General features: G+C 38.6%; 1 long non-coding RNA gene across 1 annotated transcript in view; it reads right to left on the bottom strand.

Annotated features, from left to right (window-relative positions):
* LOC129392334 (uncharacterized) overlaps positions 1-19,862 on the bottom strand; it is a 186,490-nt gene that overhangs the window by 7,864 nt on the left and 158,764 nt on the right. The window contains exons 4-5 of the long non-coding RNA XR_008618075.1: positions 5,057-5,097; positions 3,493-3,607 (exon numbers count right to left, since the gene is read on the bottom strand). This is a non-coding gene — a long non-coding RNA (uncharacterized lncRNA). The remainder of the gene's footprint in view (positions 1-3,492; positions 3,608-5,056; positions 5,098-19,862) is intronic.

Genomic DNA, 19,862 nt, shown 5'->3' with positions numbered 1-19,862 from the left:
GAGACAACCCTGAAGACACTGATGTTTAGGGAAATGGCAATGAAAGAGAAAGAAAGACAAAGAAAATGACAGAGTGTGGTATCATTAAACCAAGGAAATCATGTTCAAAGAGGAGAAATTAGTCAGCAATACCAAGTTCTACAATTAAAATAAGGTAAGAGTACCCATTAGGGATTTAGAAACAAGGCCTGTAACAACAGTTTCAGGAAATTCTTGGGGGTGGTTTCCAGATTGTAATGGGTTGGGGAATGCACAGAAAGTGAGGCAAGGGGGAAACACTGGCTCTAGGACACTTTTTTAAGAAGTTTCCCTATGAAAGGGAAAAATAGGACTGTAGGTAAAGAGTGACTTGAAGACAAGGGTATTGGGTTGTTTTTTAAAAATGGAGAGAGACAGGTATACTGAGACAATATTTTTGAGAAAGAACCAATAAAAACGTGGAAATCGGGGGGAGGGGAGGGAAGAAACACAAGATTTTCAAAGAACTATGGTCCTTGAAAGCCTGAGATAGAAGAGGGAGAAGGAGAATCCAGAGCACAGATGAAAGCATTGGCCTCATGCAGAAGGAATAACACATCTACATGTGTGATGGAAGAGTTAGAAGCAGTGGGTACGGATGTCCCTTTGCTTGCTTGCTTGGATGATAGCTTCTGTTTTCTTTGTGAAGAGATAATAAACTGAGGGTAAAAAGTTAGCTAACATAAAGGAGAATAGAGATAATAACAATTTCTTGGAATAATGGGAAAGAGAGGTAGGGAACTAAGGAAAAATTGATCCAATCTTCAGGGTTTTTTTTTTGTTTTTTTTTTCCCCCAGGAAGGTGCAATATAAATGGAAAATTTGGCAAGGAATTTGAGGTAAAAAGAGAGGTTAAAGTGGTAGGCCAGGGAATCTACATTAGTCGGGAATTAGATTGGGAATCATAGAGACACACAATTTTGAGGGTTAAGGAATTAAAGGTCATGATCAGTGTGGAGAATGGGGATGACTGAATGAGAACTGAAAGGCTGAGAAGTTGTTGTCAGAGAAAGGAATTTAAGATTTTAGAGATGGACTAGTTCTAGATAATAATAAATTCCAAGTTTGTACATGGCAAAATGGCCGAAATGGAAAGTGAGCAGATCTACCATATTGGCCCGTTTATCCCTCAATCTGCCATATTGGTTTAATACATTTTTATCTCCATATATTTGTTGGTCCCTTTTATCTACAATATCCAATTATTTCTTTATCTTTCTATTCAAAATCTACCCAAATTTTATGAGTCAACTGAAGACCAATCTCACTCAAGCCTTTCCTCACTACCTCAGCCCACTGGGATTACTTCCTATTATGTCCTGTTATGAATGCATAATATTCAATGTGCTTCCCTCAGTGGCCTACATGAATTACCAGGGTTTGCTACAAACATTACATTTCTTGCTACCCCTTTTGTTCACACCGGTATACCTTTGCTCATACCTGTGCCTGTCTGGGAAGCCAGTACCTTTTCCTTCTCTGTCAAGCTCCATCAGCTTTCTGAGCTAGTTGCCCTCTCCTCTGTTCTTATCATTCCCGATGCATATATCTGTTTCAGCACTGCTGCACTGTGCTCACATGAAACATTTTACATTTTATTCCTTACAAGCCTGTATACTTCTTGAAACAGCTTTTTCATTTTACTTATTCCAGTGCCAAGAACTATGCCTGGTATAGAACAGATGTTCAGTATGTGTTTGTAGAGGTGAATTGCAGTAAAGCATTGTTCAGTCACTTGTTGGCTATGTGATCTAGACATGTTACATTCATTTTCCCAGCCTGTGTCATCTAGGGGAAGAAAGAGGACATCTCACAGTGTCGTTGAGGAGTTAGGTGAGATATCTAATGGAGAGGAAGCCTCCAGTCTAGGATCTGGCAGACAGAAGACTATAGGAATGTTTCCAACTTAATTTTAGTCTACTTTGTGCCATTCTTGTCTTTTTAAATTGATATTTAATATATGTATTGCTATTCACATTTTTATAAGAATATCTTAACTCATCAACTAGATATTACATTTCTTGAGGATAGGGATCATATAGTATATTAGCTTGTGTATTTCACATTACCTAGCATATATTGTGAATATGAATAAATACTTATGAACAATGAATATTAAGTATTACCAAGCAAATGAACTACTTTCACAGATTCTGTTTGATGTCCTAGCTCTGAGACAAATGAGGCAGGGTAACTAAAAATGTTCCTTAAAGAAGGACAGAGCTACATATAAAGACATCTGTAATCAATGACACAATTCAACCTAACTCACCACTGACTGAATGGGGGTTAAAAGCATAAATTGAAATTTGTATACCATAAGCAGAATGGTTTTTTCCCCTCAATGATTATAAGCCAAACTGCATATAGTCTAGTCTGTATCATTTGTGGTGCAGGAAAATTCTAATCTGGGCTACTCACCACACAAGCAGACATTTCACCACATGAAATGAATGACATCAGATATAGAGATGCTTATATAACACCTGAATCATTAAATCCCTTTTCTCTGTGTTCATAGGAATGTTCTGGATTATGCAGGCTAGCATTTAGCTGCACATTATGTTGAAAATTAAAACAGACAAAAGCCTTGATATAGATGATCTACATCAAAGAGTGTTGTTTTTCTCATATACATGTATACAATTTTCATTAAAAATTGTATTCTTAACTATTCAGTGATTTCTTGGTGAAGGTAGCAAAGCCTGTTTCCTAACTGTATAGTAGAAAGATTTATAAATGTCTCATTACATATTAGAAAGAAGCTGAAGCAAGAAAAGAATTTCACTGACTAACTTAATAGTGAATGTATAGAAACATACTTGTTTCTCAGTTCTAGCTAGTCAGAAAGAAGACAGGTGTAGCCCTCACCCATCAAGTCCATTCCTTTATTCTGGCAATTTAGTATGGTACCGATCAGGACGTTCTGAATACTATGCATGTCACAACCTCAGAGTGGAGAGCTGATTTGACTTGTCTATTTGTTTGTACATATTTTGAATTTTTTAAAATGACACAATACAACTTGAAAGAGAAACATTTGATTGCAGGAGTTCATATGTACTCTTTAGATGTTTTCATAAACCTTCTTCATCTATATTTTCGGCAATTTTTCTTGGACGTCTAACAAGTACTGAAACCAGTTTGCCTCTCCACTTACCCTTTCGTAATGTTCGTGACACAATCCTGTGTAACTTGACACCTTGGAACTTTAAACAGACTCAGAATCTTTTGGACCTTCTAGCCATCATCAATTCACATAGTGTGCAGTAAATCCAGCTCAAAATAAACAACACAGATGGAATAGAAGCTTATAGTACAATGTCAGCAGTATCCACAGATTGACAGAACTAGTTAGGCTGCCAGATGCACAGAATGTTGTTCTATCTACTTGTTCTTTATAACTGGACTTGATGGAGTACATCAGTGTCAAACTCCTTGCTGGTTTCCACACGCACACGCACAGAAACGCACCCGCATAAACACGCACATTCCTGCGTTCTGTATCAACGGCGCCATCTGCTCTCAGCTTTACATGTGGTAGCTAACGAACTCTCCTCCTGTGCCTGGGTCTCACCGACTGCTTTCCCTGGAAACAAATGACAACAGTTTTTATCTTGTGCCCTCCTTGGCATTATAAAATAAGGCTCTTAACATTTCCATACGCATACATTTTACATGCATTTTAAAAATTCTGTTTTATTTACTGATTCCCTAGAGAATGGCAATATCTCTTTTTATATCTATCTCCCCCAAATTGAGATATTCCTATGGAACTTCACATACCAAGATTGTTTTTTTTCTAACTAAGATTTACATAAAAGCAATATACATAAAAGCCATAGGCCCTGGGATCATTTTGCTCTTTCCACACTTTTGCAGGGTGCTATATGCTACTTGCCAAATGGGGATGTAAAAATTGGGGGGTTCAGTATATATTCAGTGAGGCAAGACATTCATTTCTTTTCACTGTCCTTCTATAAAATTCCAGTGGCGATAATGACCATGTTGGGAATGTTAAGATGAGGGAGTTGTACAAACATGAAATATTTTCATACACAAGTATCTTGCCTGCAGCAGAAAGCTCATGTGTTATTCTGTTCCCAAATGCAGAATTTTTGCCTTGACCTCTTTGCCATCTCTTGTGAGATCTAGACATGTACTAAGATAAAAAGAGATAATCACTTTTTTTAAACTGACAAAATCCAATTGTAATGCCTTTTCAAAGCGCTACGTCCATATTGCTTTATACGAAATGTCATAAGAAGGATTTAGAGAATGAAATGACAGAAAGATGACCCAGGTTTTGGCCATACCAAATATCTTTTCCTGACCCATTTCCACGTCTGGCACCTGTCTTTATGACAATCTCTCCAGAAGATCTACGGAAGTTATACTTACCTTCTGGTAACTAGGTAACATAATCTCCTGGAGGCTAGCTAATTGCAGCCCACGATAACCTCACATACAGTAACTGTTAAATTTTTCATTTCTTTCGAATTATTATGGATCAGTGGAAAGGGTATTGCTTTAATTCATTAACGGATTCCCAGTCTGTTCCAAGGTTAATGATTACATGTATCTCAATTACACCCTTAATAGGTTATACCATATGATTTGTTTTAACTGCTTTGTACATTGTATATCTTCGTCAGCTGAAAGGCTTCTTAGCAGTTCATGATTTAACAAATCTTTCTCCTCCTCTTCCTAAAACAATGAACCTGCTTTGATGAAACATATCAAAGCAGGACAAAAATAAATTATAAAAGCTTTTTGCAGGATTCTCCAAGAACCATAGCATAACAGTTTATTTTAGTCAGGTAAATTGAAGGTAGTCTGCAATTCATTCATGCTTAAAATATTTATAAATATGAAGCAGGGAGTTGGGGGGGGGGTCAATCCCCTTTTGTTTTTTTTGGTATTTTATACCACTTTTCTTAGGTAGGAAGCACTTTTTGTAACTTTGATCTTTTGAATATACACAGAGTGCAATTTTATCTTAGAAAAGGAGAAGCAACATATATATTTTTAAAATCACCTGTAGTTCTTCCAGCAAAATCCAGACACATTTCAACTGCTCTAAAAAACAAAAACAAAAATTAAATAATTCAAAATATAATATGTTCACGTGACACCCTTCAGGATGACAGGCGAATGATTCACAGGTACACTCCCATATACTGTCCGTGGATAGTCAGGCAAGAGGATAAAGAGATGCACTGGAGGGTTCCCAGGGCAGAGAACACATCTCTCAATTAGAGGACAACACAGGGATTTTGACAAGAAAGAAGACAGTTTGTTTATTCTAGTCCTTCTATTTCCTTTTTATCCCCTTTCTAGTGCCAGCAACCGTATTTGCCTCTGTATATTTCAGCCAAGCAAACTTCTCCTGTGTCCTGAACTAAAATTGTTGAATCATGGGACAGTCTATCTAATCTTGCTTTCTTTTGATGAGAAATCGCTGCTTCTTGCACATAGTACTGTAGAGTCCAGAGCAGGAATTATATTTTAAAGAATCTTATCACTTTTGCTACCCACTTGTATTCTGAACAAGCAAAGCACCAGGGTCCCCTCCTTTCTGGAACCCCCAAGATTCTGACAGAGTTTGGGGACTCAGAAGCCAAATGGGAATCATCAGGAGGAGAGACTTCAGTTATACAATCCATTAAATAAAACAATAGAGCCTGCAGCTGAGCTATTAAAAAGAGTAGAGCAATTTTTATTTCAATGGCTACATTTTATTTCCTCTTCTGAGTGACTGTTAACAAAGGGCCGCTGAAAGGACTGGATAAAAAGCAGGCGTCAGATGCAGGATCCATGAGTTAAACAACATTATTAGATACAATTTCATAAAATCTAGTTGCTTTTTCACTACTAGAAATCATGTCCTTTTGTCAACTTGTGGTCACATCAGCACTTCTGCTGATATAATTTGCTCCAGCTGCAGAGCATAGCTGGCCTGCAAATCAAGAACCAGAATGAGGACAGGCAGGAATAACTCAATGGCTTGGATCATGTGCAAATCACTACACTTCTCGCTATTAGTCTACTTTTTTTTTTCAGAATATTTGGAAGAGGAAAGATTTATCTTTAGCAAAGCAGCCAGTCAGCCACCCTCTTAACAACTGGTTTGTCTGGCTATCTTCTGAAGCCTCACCCTCTGTGCAGTGATGCTCTGTAATCATGACATTATGTATTAAAAAAAATAACACTTAACTTCCCTTACCCACCATAAACTGGCAGTCTGAACCTCTAATGTCAAATAGCTGCTGGGTTTGTTCACCTCCTCTACAAAAATGTTCCTTAGATTTAAAAATATTCCTGAGTACTTCTTTTGTTTATCATTTTTGCATTTCAAGTGCTTCTATCTGGCCTGGAATGTACAGGTTTACAAAATAATACACATTCTAATGTCAACAAATAGCTGTAAATGCCTCAATTCCAGACACAAAAAGATCCCGTCAAAAATGAAATAAAATACTACTTACTGATTTAGGCATAAGTAAAAATGGTGGGGACTTAACTAGTCATTCAGCATTGAACTTCAGACAGCTCTTTTGCTTGATTAGAAACTCTATTGATTTACAATGAAATCAATTAGAATTGGATCCTAACCATTTCAAATTCAGCTATAATTGAATGCTCGGCAATCACTCACGTACGAAAGAAAAACAGTTTCTAAATAAAAGCAAAGCCCAAGTACTCTTGCATATCTGAGGAAATCATTATATATGGTGAGCAAATAAGAGAGAACAAACAATAGCATATACAGCTGGAACAGCTGAATCAGTGTCCCTAATAACTAGAACAGCTTATCAAGTGTGCAAAGGCAGCGCTGGTCTGTTGTTCACCAGTGCAAGTGAGCTGATATTCTCTGTTCATGGCATGGCAACCTTCCAGGGCCAGGTGCAATCCTAACTGCAAACTCATTAGGTAACCTGTCACCTTCAGAAATTCACTGTTGTAGCAAGTACCCAGAGCCAAAGCTTTGGTGGCAATATTTCCTCTTTTTCTTTGTAAACTGACCTGGGAAATCTGATGACTATTGAGCATGCTTTTAGATGCCAGTGTTTGAGAGAGGACAAAGAGCAGTAATGTGCCACGCCTGTGGCACTGAATCTGTTCTCCTGTTGGCAGGACTGCACAGTCAGATGTGAATCCCATGCCTTTTTCTCTTGTCCTTTCGTAACATGTTGCAGAGGTGAATTTGTCAAAATCCAGGGGTCTGCTTACTCCTTAAATTAGAATGGAAGTAGTAACACTTTCTGAAATGTATGTGGGTGATTTTCTCCCATCCTGAAAGTTTTAGAAGTTTGCCCCTGCTAGTTGTAGGCCAGTGAAGCTCATGGGCTCTAGCCTATAAAAACAGATTTTAATGTCTGGTTGGAGTCAGTGAGAGCTAATCCTTCACAGTTTTCAGATGTATAATATGCACTTTTATTGTTGGTCACTGCTGAGAAGGTAGAAAAATTATGGTTTATTTAAAGTAGAATCATATTTTATAATGATATTGACTAGCACATCTGCATTATTTAACTATTACGTCAAGCAACTTTATTCAAATAAATGAGAAACAAAGTGAATGAACTGCAAGACTGTTTACTCCTCTGGGAAAATGACACCTGTTAACAAAAGAAAAACATCTGGCAAAATGAATTTTGACATCTCTAATCATACTCTTTCAACCCTGCTCTTACCTGACATCCTTACAGGTGGGGCTAGGTACAAAAGGCAGGGCAAAGGAGGGGAGCCTGAAATCTGTGAGGTGGGTCTTAAATGAGAATCAGGTCTTTTATGATTCTATGTTTGTTCCTAGCCCAGAACAAGCCCTTCTTTTATCATCATTAACCCATAAACTGGTTGTAGTAGTGAGCAAAATGTGCGGGGCACTTTTTAAATGACAGGACATACAGACATGCTTAAGGCCGCCAAATTGCTACTTCCTTGTCAGATCATAGATGCTCATCTGGTATCCTGCATTTATGCCTAGACAGGGAATAGTAACAATAACAAAGTGTGTCTGATTTTTTCTTTCATTTTTCAAAAGGGAAAGCATAATTTACTCTACCCACATTGAAGTTAGAAAGAAGCTGGTCTTTCTTAAACTTCTCTTTCTATATCCTCTGAATTGCTTGTATTGTGGAAGTTACAAATCAAGCAGAATAATACACGTGGCTTTGAAATTCTACTATATCAATCTAATAACTTGCTTAACAATATGGTTTCAAAAATATTGTACTTGGAAGTTGCATCATCCCACAAATATATAAAGAATCTTTTTGAGCACTGAAATATACTGTTATTCAGGTCTGTTTCATGAGGTGTTAACCTAGCATGGGGAAGATAAGTTAAAGTTTTTCCATCTCACCAGATTCAAAGAATCATAGTTCAAATATTAATATCCAACACCTTACCAGCTTGTATGCTATTTTGCCAGTTGCTTTTGCTGGCAGTTGGCCTCCCTTGTAAAAGATAAAGATTTCTACAACAACAAAATCTCTGCATAAATTTTAATTTTATTGCATTTTCTTCCCAGTCCCTATATGCTGTATTATATTTATGTCTATGGAGCACCAGATGATAATGGGAGAGGGAAGACCACGTTGGAATATTTTGAGGGTTAACAGAGACAGTTAACCTTAATGTATCACCAAACTAAGGCAGATTTAATTGCAGAAGTCTAAATGGACAAAAAACAAAAGAAGAGGTAGAAGAAAGAAAAGAAACAGAGAAGAAAGGGAAAACGAAACCTTGGAACAATTTCTGCTATTTTATCTAATGTTTTGTCTGCTTTAAACAGATTAGTGAGTCACTGTCTTTTTGTTTTGTTTTATAGGAAATTCCGTTGACTTAAAACACTACTGCCAACATAGACAGCAATAGCACAAGTACAGTTTTATGACGAAAATATTTATAGCAAAAAAAAATTATTTCAGAAGTATTCATGTTATTGAGGAGGCCTGAATTTTCACAAAATATTTCCAAGGACTCAGTGAGAGTCCAGGAGCCAGTTGTTTCTTTATGATTTTCAGTCAGCCCAAGGCATCCCTACAGTGAGACGCAGGGGCATGCAGGCTTGGCTTAGATAGCTGGTAAATTAAACAAGTGACTGTGATTATTTTCAAATCTTTATTATGTGGGTTTTCCTTAGAACCATGTGTATTTGTAAAGTTATAGGAAATTCGCATGCAAAAAAATGCATGATTACTATGTCATATCGTCGTTTCATTGACCATAAATCTAAAAATTCTATCTAACACTTGTACTTGTTTTTTGTTGTTGATGGTATTTGCTTTCACGTTTGGATGCAAACCTCATAAAATGGGGAATACCTAAATTAATATTCAACTGACTTAGGATATAGTATGTGCTCTATGAAGCAAGTATTTATGGAAAACTCTTATTCCCCTGCTGGATTGTGAGGCTGACTAAATCACAGATTGTGTCCTGCTTAGATATGCATGTCCTGGTGAACAGCAGAGTTCCTTGCACATAGCAGAATGAGTGAACATTTGCAGAGTTAAAGTGGAATCCAATTGAATTATAATGGTAGTAAGACAGCAGTCATTTGACAATTCTCTAAAACAGACACAGCTGATAAATGGACAATTTCTAGCATCAAAAAGATTAAAGAAAGATGAGCTCCTGTCTTTACGTTAGAAGATCCTAATTTTTTTCACCTTGGATTTTCAAAACCTGTGTCCCCACGGATCATAGCTTTTCTGGAAAAAATAATAATTATCCTTCATTGGATGTCAACCCTGTTCTAGGCACTATGGTAGATGTTTTATACACATTATTTTAGTTCTTGCTACACTAACCCCTTGAAATAGTCATGTTCAGCCCCATTTCTTCAATGAGGAAACTGAAATCCAGAGATAACGAATGACTGCTCACAGTGTGTGATAAAACTAAAAAATGGCTCCCCCCAAAGATACCATGGGCTAATCTCCAGAATCTATTAATGTTACTTTATTTAGCAAAAGAAGGAGGGAAGGGAAGGGAAGGGAAGGGAAGGGAAAAGAAGGGGGAAGATCTTTGTAGATATGATGTGATTAAGTTAAGAATCTTGAGATGGGGAAATTATTCTGGATTATCCAGACGGGCCCTTAATACAATGACATGTATCCTTATAAAAGGGAGGCAGAGATTGGAGTGATGCAGCCACAAGCAAGAAATGCCAACAGCTACCAGAAGAGAAGAGGTAAAGGGACGGATTCCCTTAGAGTCCCCAGAGGGAGCACAGTCCTACTGACATTTTGATTTTGGCCCAGTGATGATATGATTTCAGACTAAAGGCCTCTAAACCTATGAGAAATTAAATTTCTGTTGCTTTAACTCACCAGGTTTGTGGTACTTTGTTTCCGTGCGGCCTCAGGAAACTAAATATACAGTTACAGCACTTTGGCAGTAACAATGTTAGAATTTGAATTGAGCATTAGTATTCTATTGCTGCTTTACAAATTACCACAACTGTAGCATCTTAAAAAAGCACCCATTTATTATCTTACATTTCTGTAGGTCAGATGTTCAGGGTGGCCTCAACTGTAGTTCTTAGCTTGGGCTGAAATCAATGGGTTAGGTATGCTGGGATCTTACCAGGAGGCTCTGAGAGGAATCACCCGGATCAGTTTGACCCACCTGGATAATCTCCCCAAATTAAGGTCACCAAATTAGTAACCTTACTCACATCTGCAAAATCCTTTGTGCCATGTAAGAGAGCCATCAGGGAGTAACGCCAGGGGCAGAGGTCATGGGTGCTACCATATCCGAAGCCCATGCTCTCTTATCTGCCGTAACACACTGCCTTCCAAAGCACTTTGTCACCACTAGTCTTTAGACAACATCCACAACAGCTCATTAATAAACATAATGTTTGTGGAGGAGCTTGTCCACAGAGCCAGAGTCCCTTTGTACCGCTTTCTGTTTATACTAGTTGTGGTAACTGGCAACGCTGGTTCCTGTCTCAGTCCATGTCTTTCTCACTTCCCCGCCTAAAAGTCCACACAAGCAATAGGGTGACTCTCGGAGGAACAGCCAGGAAGAGTCATGGAGGCAAGAGATAGATAGCATTGCAGGACATAGATGAGCATTTTCCCAGAGACCTACAGCAATAAGATGGCCCCCAGTTGGTACCTTGGCCGGATCCTACAATCCCCTTTCTTCAAGATGTGTGCTCCACCTTCCTTCTATATGTTTTCCTCCAGACATCTCTCAAAGGATTGCCCTAGGGTTATTGGAGCAACTTTGCTTTTGTGGGGAGCTAGCTGAAAATGCCTGGGAGATTATATCTCCCTGGAGTTACGGACTGGTGAAAAGATACAAACCCTAGTTCCTCTGCCTTGAGACATGACAAACTGACTTGCAATTTATGTTCCACAGGCTGAGCCTGGAATTTCACCTGACAGTGCTCCTTTCCTTGGTTCTCTTCCCTCCCCATTCTGAACTCCATTTACATTTTCTCCTGGGGGTGCTGCCTCAATAAATCACTTGCACTTGAATCCTTGGCTCAGGTTTTCTTTCTGGATGACTTGACCTAACACATGGATACACTTTGGGCACTTTCCTGGAGCCAGGAGCATTAAGGGCTAGCCACTCTAAAAATCTCTACCTAGCAGGAATGGATTTTGTCCACATTGTTCTGTGCTGGTAGGGAATACAGCCTGGTCATTACCTGTCAGCCAGGTTCTCTACTGTCAGTCAACTAGTTGCCTCTCCTAAAAGTGAGAACTCAAAGACTCTTCCGGCACCTCTGGAAAAAAACCTTTGTCCTTGATTGCCCACTATTTCAAACTCATTGCCTAAAAATGTGCTTATAGCTTTCTTCTGGCTGAGTCTTGTTATTTTCCAGTGGGTATACATGTAGTGAATGATTAATTTTAAGTGCTTGTAGAAAGTACAATGGTGAGTATATAAATTCAAGGCTGAATGAATTTGCAAAGAGGGTTTTAAACATTATCCTTATTATTTCAAATCTGTAGTTGATTGGTGAATGCGAGTGCAGAATATAAAAGGATGATCCTCAGATGGATCCACTGAGCACTCCTAACTGCATTATTCAGGTGCACATGCATGATGCTATAAGCAGAATCAGGATTCAAAGAGACAGCAGGATGTGAAATACTGGGTCAGGGTTGCTCCCTAGAAACTATCAAGAACTTGCAGTTGCCCAGGGATGGGCAGGGCTCACCAGCTATATTTGGTGAAGTTTCTAAGATTTCCACCATGGTACCCTAATGTCTCCTAAATAAAAAGCAAAAACAAAGCAAAACCCTTTTACATGGAAAAGGGGATTTTAAGATGTTTTTTTTTAATGTGGACCATTTTTTTTTTTTTTTTCTGGGGTATGGGGCCCCCTCTGTGCTGTGTCAGTTTCTGCTGTACAATGAAATGAACCAACTATATGTATACATGTATCCCCTCCCTCTTGACCTCCCTCCCAAACCCCCCTCCCACCCGTCTAGGTCACCACGGATCACTGAGTAGAGTTCCCTGTGCTGTACAGCAGGTTCCCACTAGCTAGCTATTTTACACATGGTAGTGTATATATGTGGATCAGAACCTCCCACTGTGGTATGCGGGCCTCCCTCTGTTGTGGCCTCTCCCGTTGCGGAGCACAGGCTCCGGACACGCAGGCTCAGCGGCCATGGCCCATGGGCCCAGCCGCTCTGCGGCACGTGGGATCTTCCCAGACCGGGGCGCAAACCCGGCCCCCCTGCATCGGCAGGCGGACGCGCAACCACTGCGCCACCAGGGAAGCCCTAATGTGGACCATTTTTAAAGTCTTTATTGAATTTGTTACAATATTGCTTCTGTTTTATGTTTCGGTTTTTTGCCCATAAGGCATGTGGGTTCTTAGCTCCCCGACCAGGGATCAAACCTGCACCCCCTGCACTGGAAGGTGAATTTATAATCACTGGATCACCAGGGAAGTCCCAGAAAAGGGGATTTTGGAGATGTAATTAAGGTTACTAATCAGTTGATCTGAAATTAAGGAGATTACCTTAGTGGAACTAACCTGATGGTAAGATCCCTTTTTAAAAGTTCCAGATATCTAGAGCCTAGTTGACTGGGACCCATTGTCATATGGCAGTTCTTGAGCACAAGGAAATTTTTCTGAGGCCATTCTTATTTTTTTCTTTTTGGTTTATTTTATTTGGTTTTATTTTTATTTACATAACTATAGTCAATTTACAATATTGTGTTAGTTTCAGATATACAGCTTCAGATTATTTTCGAATATAGGTTATTACAGGACATTGAATACAGTTCCATGTACATACAGCAAGTCCTTGAGCCCATCTATTTTATATATAGTGGTGTGTATCTCTTAATCTCATACTCCTAATTTATCCCGCCTCCTCCCCTTTCCCTTTTGGTAACCATAAGTTTGTTTTACATGTTTGTGAGTCTGTTTCTGTTTTGTAAATAAGTTATTTGTATTTTTTTCAGATGCCACATATAGTGATGATATTATATAATATTTGTCTTTCTCTGCCTCACTTCACTTAGTATGATAATCTCTAGGTCCATCCATGTTGTTGCAAATGGCATTATTTCATTCCTTTTTATGGCTGAGTAATATTCCATTATGTATATATATATACCACATCTTCTTTATCCATTTATCAGTTGATGGACATTTAGGTTGCTTCCATGTCTTGACTATTGTGAACAGTGCTGCTATGAACGTTGGGGTGCATGTATCTTTTTGAATTAGTTTTCGTCTTTTGCGGATATATGCTCAGGAGTGGGAGTGCTGGATCATATGGTAGCTCTAATTTTAGCTTTCGAAAGAACTTCCAGACTGTTTTCCATAGTGGCTGCACCAATTTACATTCCCTCCAACAGTGTATGAGGGTTCCCTTTTCTTCACACCCTCTCCAGCATTTATTATTTGTAGACATTTGATGACGGCCATTCTGACTTGTGTGAGATGATACTTCATTGTAGTTTTGATTGGCATTTCTCTAATAATTAGCAACATTGAGCATCTTTTCATGTTCCTGTTGGTCGTCTGCATGTCTTTTTTGGAGAAATATATATTTAGGTTTCTGCCCATGTTTTGATTGTTTTTTTATATTGAATTATATGAGCTGTTCGTATATTTTGGAAATTAACCCCTTGTTGGTCACATTGTTTGCAAATATCTTCTCCCAGTCCATAGGTGGTCTTTTCTTTTTGCTTATGGTTTCCTTGGCTGTGCAAAAGCTTATAAGTTTGATTAGGTCCCATTTGTTTACATTTGCTTTTATTTCTTTTGCCTTGGGAGACTGATCTAAGATATTGCTATGATTTATGTCCCAGAATGTTTTGCCTATGTTCTCTTCTAGGAGTTTTATGGTGCCATGTCTTACACTTAAGTCTTTAAGCCATTTTAAATTTATTCTTGTGTATGCTGTGAGGGAGTGTTCTAACTTCATTGATTTACATGAGGCTATCCAGCTTTCCCAGCACTGCTTGCTGAAGAAATTGTCTTTTCTCCATTTTATATTCTTGCCTCCTTTGTCATAGATTAATTGACTGTAGGTGTGTGGGTTTATTTCTTGGCTCTCTGTTCTGTTCCATTGATCTATGTCTGTTTTTGTGCCAATACCACGCTGTTTTGGTTACTGTAGTTTTGTAATATTGTCTAGAGTCTAGAAGGGCTGCATCGGCAGGTGGACGCGCAACCACTGCGCCACCAGGGAAGCCCTACTGTAGTTTTGTAATATTGTCTAGAGTCTAGAAGTGTTATACCTCCACCTTGGTTCTTTTTCCTCATAATTGCTTTGGCAATTCTGGATCTTTTCTGGTTCCATATAAATTTTGATTATTTGTTTGAGCGCTGTGAAAAATATCATGAGTAATTTGATAGGGATCACATTAAATCTGTAAATTGCTCTGGGTAGTATGGCCATTTTAACAATATTAATTCTTCCAGTCCAAGAGCATGGGATATATTTCCATTTCTTTGTATCATCCTTCAATTTCCTTTATAAATGTTTTATAGTTTTCAGCATATAAGTAAGTCTTTCACATCCTTGGTAAGGTTTATTCCTAGGTATTTTTTTGATGCTATTTTAAATGGGATTTTTTTTTTTTTTTTACTTTCTCTTTCTGATATTTCATTAGTGTAAGGAAATACAACAGATTTCTGTATATTGATCTTGCATACTGCTACCCTGACGAATTCATTTATCAGTTCTAATAGCTTTTGTGTGGTCTTTAGGATATTCTATATAGTGTATCATGTCATCTGCATACAATGACAATTTTACCTCTTCCCTTCCAATCTGGATACCTTTTATTTCTTGTTTGATTGCTGTGGCTAGGACTTCTAATACTATGTTGAATAGAAGTGGTGAGAGTGAGCATTCTTTTCTTGTTCCAGAATTCAGCAGGAAGGCTTTCAGCTTTTCATCCTTAAGTAATATATAATGGATTTGTCTTAAATGGCTTTTATTATGCTGAGATATACTCCCTCTATACCCATTTTGATTGAGTTTTTATCATGAATAGATTTTGAATTTTATCAATCATCAGATGTTTTTACTGCATCAATTGAGAGGATCATGTGTTTTTCGGGGTTTTTTTGTCTTTTCTTTTTTGTTGATGTGGTGTATCACATTGATTAATTTGCTTATGTTGAACCATACTTGTGACCCTGGAATGAATCCAACTTGATCATGGTATATGATCCTTCTTATGTGTTGTTGGATTGTTTGCTATTTTGTTGAAGATTTTTTGCCTCTATATTCGTCAGAGATATTGGGCTGCAATTTACTTTTTTTGTAGTGTCTTTGTCTGGAAATCAGGCGTCACTTATGGAAAGGGCTCCTTACAGAGGTGCAGGCAGAATGTGGGAAACTGCAGGACAGCACAGTCCCCAGGCCAAGGGACAGGAGGGATGTGAGGCCTGGAGGGGAAGGGTGGGTGCAGATGCTGGTATATGGAGGTGGAAAGGGTTTTGCATTTCGAGGGCCACCTGGTAGGAGCTGTGACCTTCAGAAGCTGGTTCAGCCAAACCCGCAGACTCAAGGAGAGAGAGGCAGGGGGTAAATGTCCCAAAGCCCACCCTCCCCTGCCCCCTGACCTCCAGCAGCTGCTCCCCATTGGCCAAGCTCAACAAAAACAAGAGGGCAAGGAATCTTTGAGTGAAAGCCAGGGATCAGCAATTTTTTTCAATAACAGGTCAGATAGTAGATATTTTAGGATTTTTGGGCCAAAGGGTCTCTCTCAGTTCTGCTGTCTCAGGGCAGAAAGTAGCCATGGCCAACAGTAAACAGATGAGACTTGTACATACTGACACTGAAACTCAAGTCTCATGTCATTTTCATGTGTCATGCAATATTCTTCTTTGGATTTTTTTCATGCATTCAAAACTACACAAATCATTCTTACTCACAGGCCATACAGACAAAAAAAGTACGCCCACTCCCTCCACTTCTATTTAACATAGTATTGGAAGTCTTTGTCAAGCCCTGGACAAGAAAAAGAAATGAAAGCCATCCAAACTGGCTGCTGGGAACCCACGAGGACTTGACACACAGGGGGCCTGGCTATTTTAGGGGGTCCATGCCAGAGCCCCTTCTAACCAGGAAGCCTCTAACACCCTCCTCCAAACTGCCCTCAGGGTCCTGATTTTTCCTCTGATGGCACTGGCCAGAGTTACACCACTGTCCTGTACAGACGGAAAATCTGGGCTGTAGACCCTAAGTTAATGATGCAATGCCATTCTGTTCGTGTGGCGTCCTTGTCTTGTTCCGGATTTTAGAGAAAAAGCTTTCAGCTTTTCACCACTGAGTATGATGCTAGCTGTGGGTTTGTCATTAATGAGTACTTAATTTTGTCAAATGCTTTTTCTGCATCTTTTGAGATGATCATGTGACATTTATCCTTCCATTTGTTAATGTGGTGTCTCACATTGGTTGATTTGAGAATACTGAACCATCCTTGCATCCCTGGAATAATCCCACTTGATCATGGTGCATGATCCTTCTATATATTGTTGAACTTGATTTGCTAATATTTTGTTGAGGATTTTTACATCTATATTTATCAGAGATATTGGGCTGCAATTTACTTTTTTTGTAGTGTCTTTGTCTGGTTTTGGTATCAGGGTGATGGTGGCTTCATAGAATGACTTTGGGAGTATTCCCCCCCCTTCAGTCTTTTGGAAGAGTTTGAGAAGGATAGGTATGAGTTCTTCTTTGTATGTTTGGTAGAATTGCCCAATGAATTCTAAGGCCATTCTTTGTGAGCTGCTTAGCTCCATGGAATAAGTTCATTACCTGAGTAGCAATATTTTATCTACTTAATTGTTGTCTTGCCTAGAGTAGGTTATCACTGTATACTTGCCAAGTTAATGAATGGATGAGCTATACACCCAACCACATTTCCAAGAGTTATTTTCACGAAACTCCATCCCCTTGAAGAGTGCAGGGAAGCCAGTTAAGCACAAAAGAGTAAAGAAAAGGGACTGAGAATTCAAACTGGATAGGCAAAAAGAAAAGCTAACTCTATTTAGTACATATCTGAAAATACCAAGCCCTAGTGTCAATTTATGAATGCTCCAGTGTAGAGTTCACTGCTAGGTTGCTATGGCAAACTCCTAACGGGAACTTCTCCTTGGGTAGGGGGACGACATGACATGAAAGTACTGGCATTACTTCATTTCCCAGAAACCTTGCAGAGGTCCTGAAATGGGCTGTTCTACAGTTCATTACTTACTAATTTTTGATGAAATTAGTAAAACACATGGACCTGCAAGAAAAATGATAAAGAGAAAAAACTTTTCTGGAAACTACTGAAGTTAATCATAACAAAAATGCCAGAACTATAGCTTAATTATTAAAGTGTTGAATAACTTCTGCCAAAACCTTCTAAGTATTTATCATTATAAGATTCACATTTTCTGTACTATGTCATCATTTGGACACTAGCCATCATCAGGTAAAAAAAAATCTCAGAGTTTGAAGTTTACAACTTGGTTTTAATTAAAGTTACTTACCAGTTGACGTTAAATTAGGGAGATTAGGGAGTGGAACTAAACTAATCATACAATCGGATCACTCTCTTTTTAAAATTCCAGATATCTAGAGCCAGTTTGACTAGGACCCATCATCATATGGCAATTCTTGAGCACAAGGAAAGTGGTCTAAAGCTTCTAAGGCCATTCTTTGTAACCAACTCAGTTCCATTAATTCACCTGATAGTGTCTGTTAATGGAATGATTTTTGGACTAGGAATCAATAGCATGATCTATACCTTCCTAGGCTACTCTCTTGCCCATCAGCCAAGTTATTTTTAATAATTTTCTTTCAATTTCTTCATATTCAAATTATACTAGCATATTAGCTATCTTTAAGGTATCTTGATTCTATATATATTTGGACTTTCATCTTTTAGGAAGCACATTGCAGTGAAGCATATGAGCTTAAATTACCTAAACAAGTCATGTTTGTCAGACCTTAAACCTTGGTGATATGATTTTATTTCCACACCTCTTAGGTTATTTATTCATTTAGTTACTTGATGACTTATTTAGTTAGTTATATGCCTTTCTGTTGCATATCTGTAAGGGTTGGGCTTCTGAAATTCAATAAGTCCAAAATCCGACAATTAAAACTTACTTTTCTGAAACCAGAAAGCCAAGTAAAGGTGATTTCTTTCAGGTAGCAGCTATTCCTTTCAAAAATCAGTGTCTCTGACATTGAAGAGCTAGGGTCAGAAGGGATACCAGGAACAAAACTCCTCAGCTTAATTATATTATTAAAATATATGCTATTGAGTGCAGCTCCCAGGGAGAAGACTGAAGTAGGCTTAGTCGGGAGAGAGGGCATTGGGCTTTAGGCCCAGGTTAGTCTTCATGCTGAGGGAAACAGAACTCCAAATGGAACTAGGAATCCATGGAATGGAATCAATTTAACAGGCTCCAGAGCAGAAGCAAGAAGAACTACAATCCTGCAGCCTGTGGAACAGAAACCACATTCACAGAAAGACAGACAAAATGAAAAGGCAGAGGGTTATGTACCATATGAAGGAACAAGATAAAACCCCACAAAAAAACCAAAACGAAGTGGAGATAGGCAACCTTCCAGCAAAAGAATTCAGAATAATGAGAGTGAAGATGATCCAGGACCTCAGAAAAACAATGGAGGCAAACATCGATTAGACGCAAGAAATGTTTAACAAAGACCTAGAAGAATCAAAGAACAAATAAACGGAGATGAACAATACAATAATTGAAATGAAAAATACACGAGAAGGAATCAATATCAGGATAACTGAGGCAGAAGAACGGATAAGTGACCTGCCAGACAGAATGGTGGAATTCAATGCTGCGGAACAGAATAAAGGAAAAAGAATGAAAAGAAATGAAGACAGCCTAAGAGACCTCTGGGACAACATTAAACGCAACAACATTCGCATTATAGGGGTCCCAGAGGAAAAGAAAGAGAGAAAGGACCCAAGAAAATGTTTGAAGAGATTATAGTCAAAAACTTCGCTAATATGGGAAAGGAAATAGCCACCCAAGTCCAGGAAGTGCAGAGAGTCCCATACAGGATAAACCCAAGGAGAAACATGCCGAGGCACTTAGTAATCAAATTGGCAAAAATTAAAGACAAACAAAAATTATGGAAAGCAGCAAGGGAAAAACAATAAATAACATACAAGGGAACTCCCATAAGGTTAACAGCTGATTTCTCAGCAGAATCTCTACACGCCAGAAGGGAGTGGCATGACATATTTAAAGTGATGAAAGGGAAGAACCTACAACCAAGATTACTCTACCCAGCAAGGATCTCATTCAGATTCAATGGAGAGATCAAAAGCTTTACAGACAAGCAAAAGCTAAGAGA

Source organism: Physeter macrocephalus, chromosome 8 (genome assembly GCF_002837175.3).
Source record: "Physeter macrocephalus isolate SW-GA chromosome 8, ASM283717v5, whole genome shotgun sequence".
In the NCBI taxonomy this organism is placed as follows: Eukaryota; Metazoa; Chordata; class Mammalia; order Artiodactyla; family Physeteridae; genus Physeter; species Physeter macrocephalus.
Note: the sequence above shows the minus strand (reverse complement) of the source record. Positions and strands in the feature narration are given on the sequence as shown.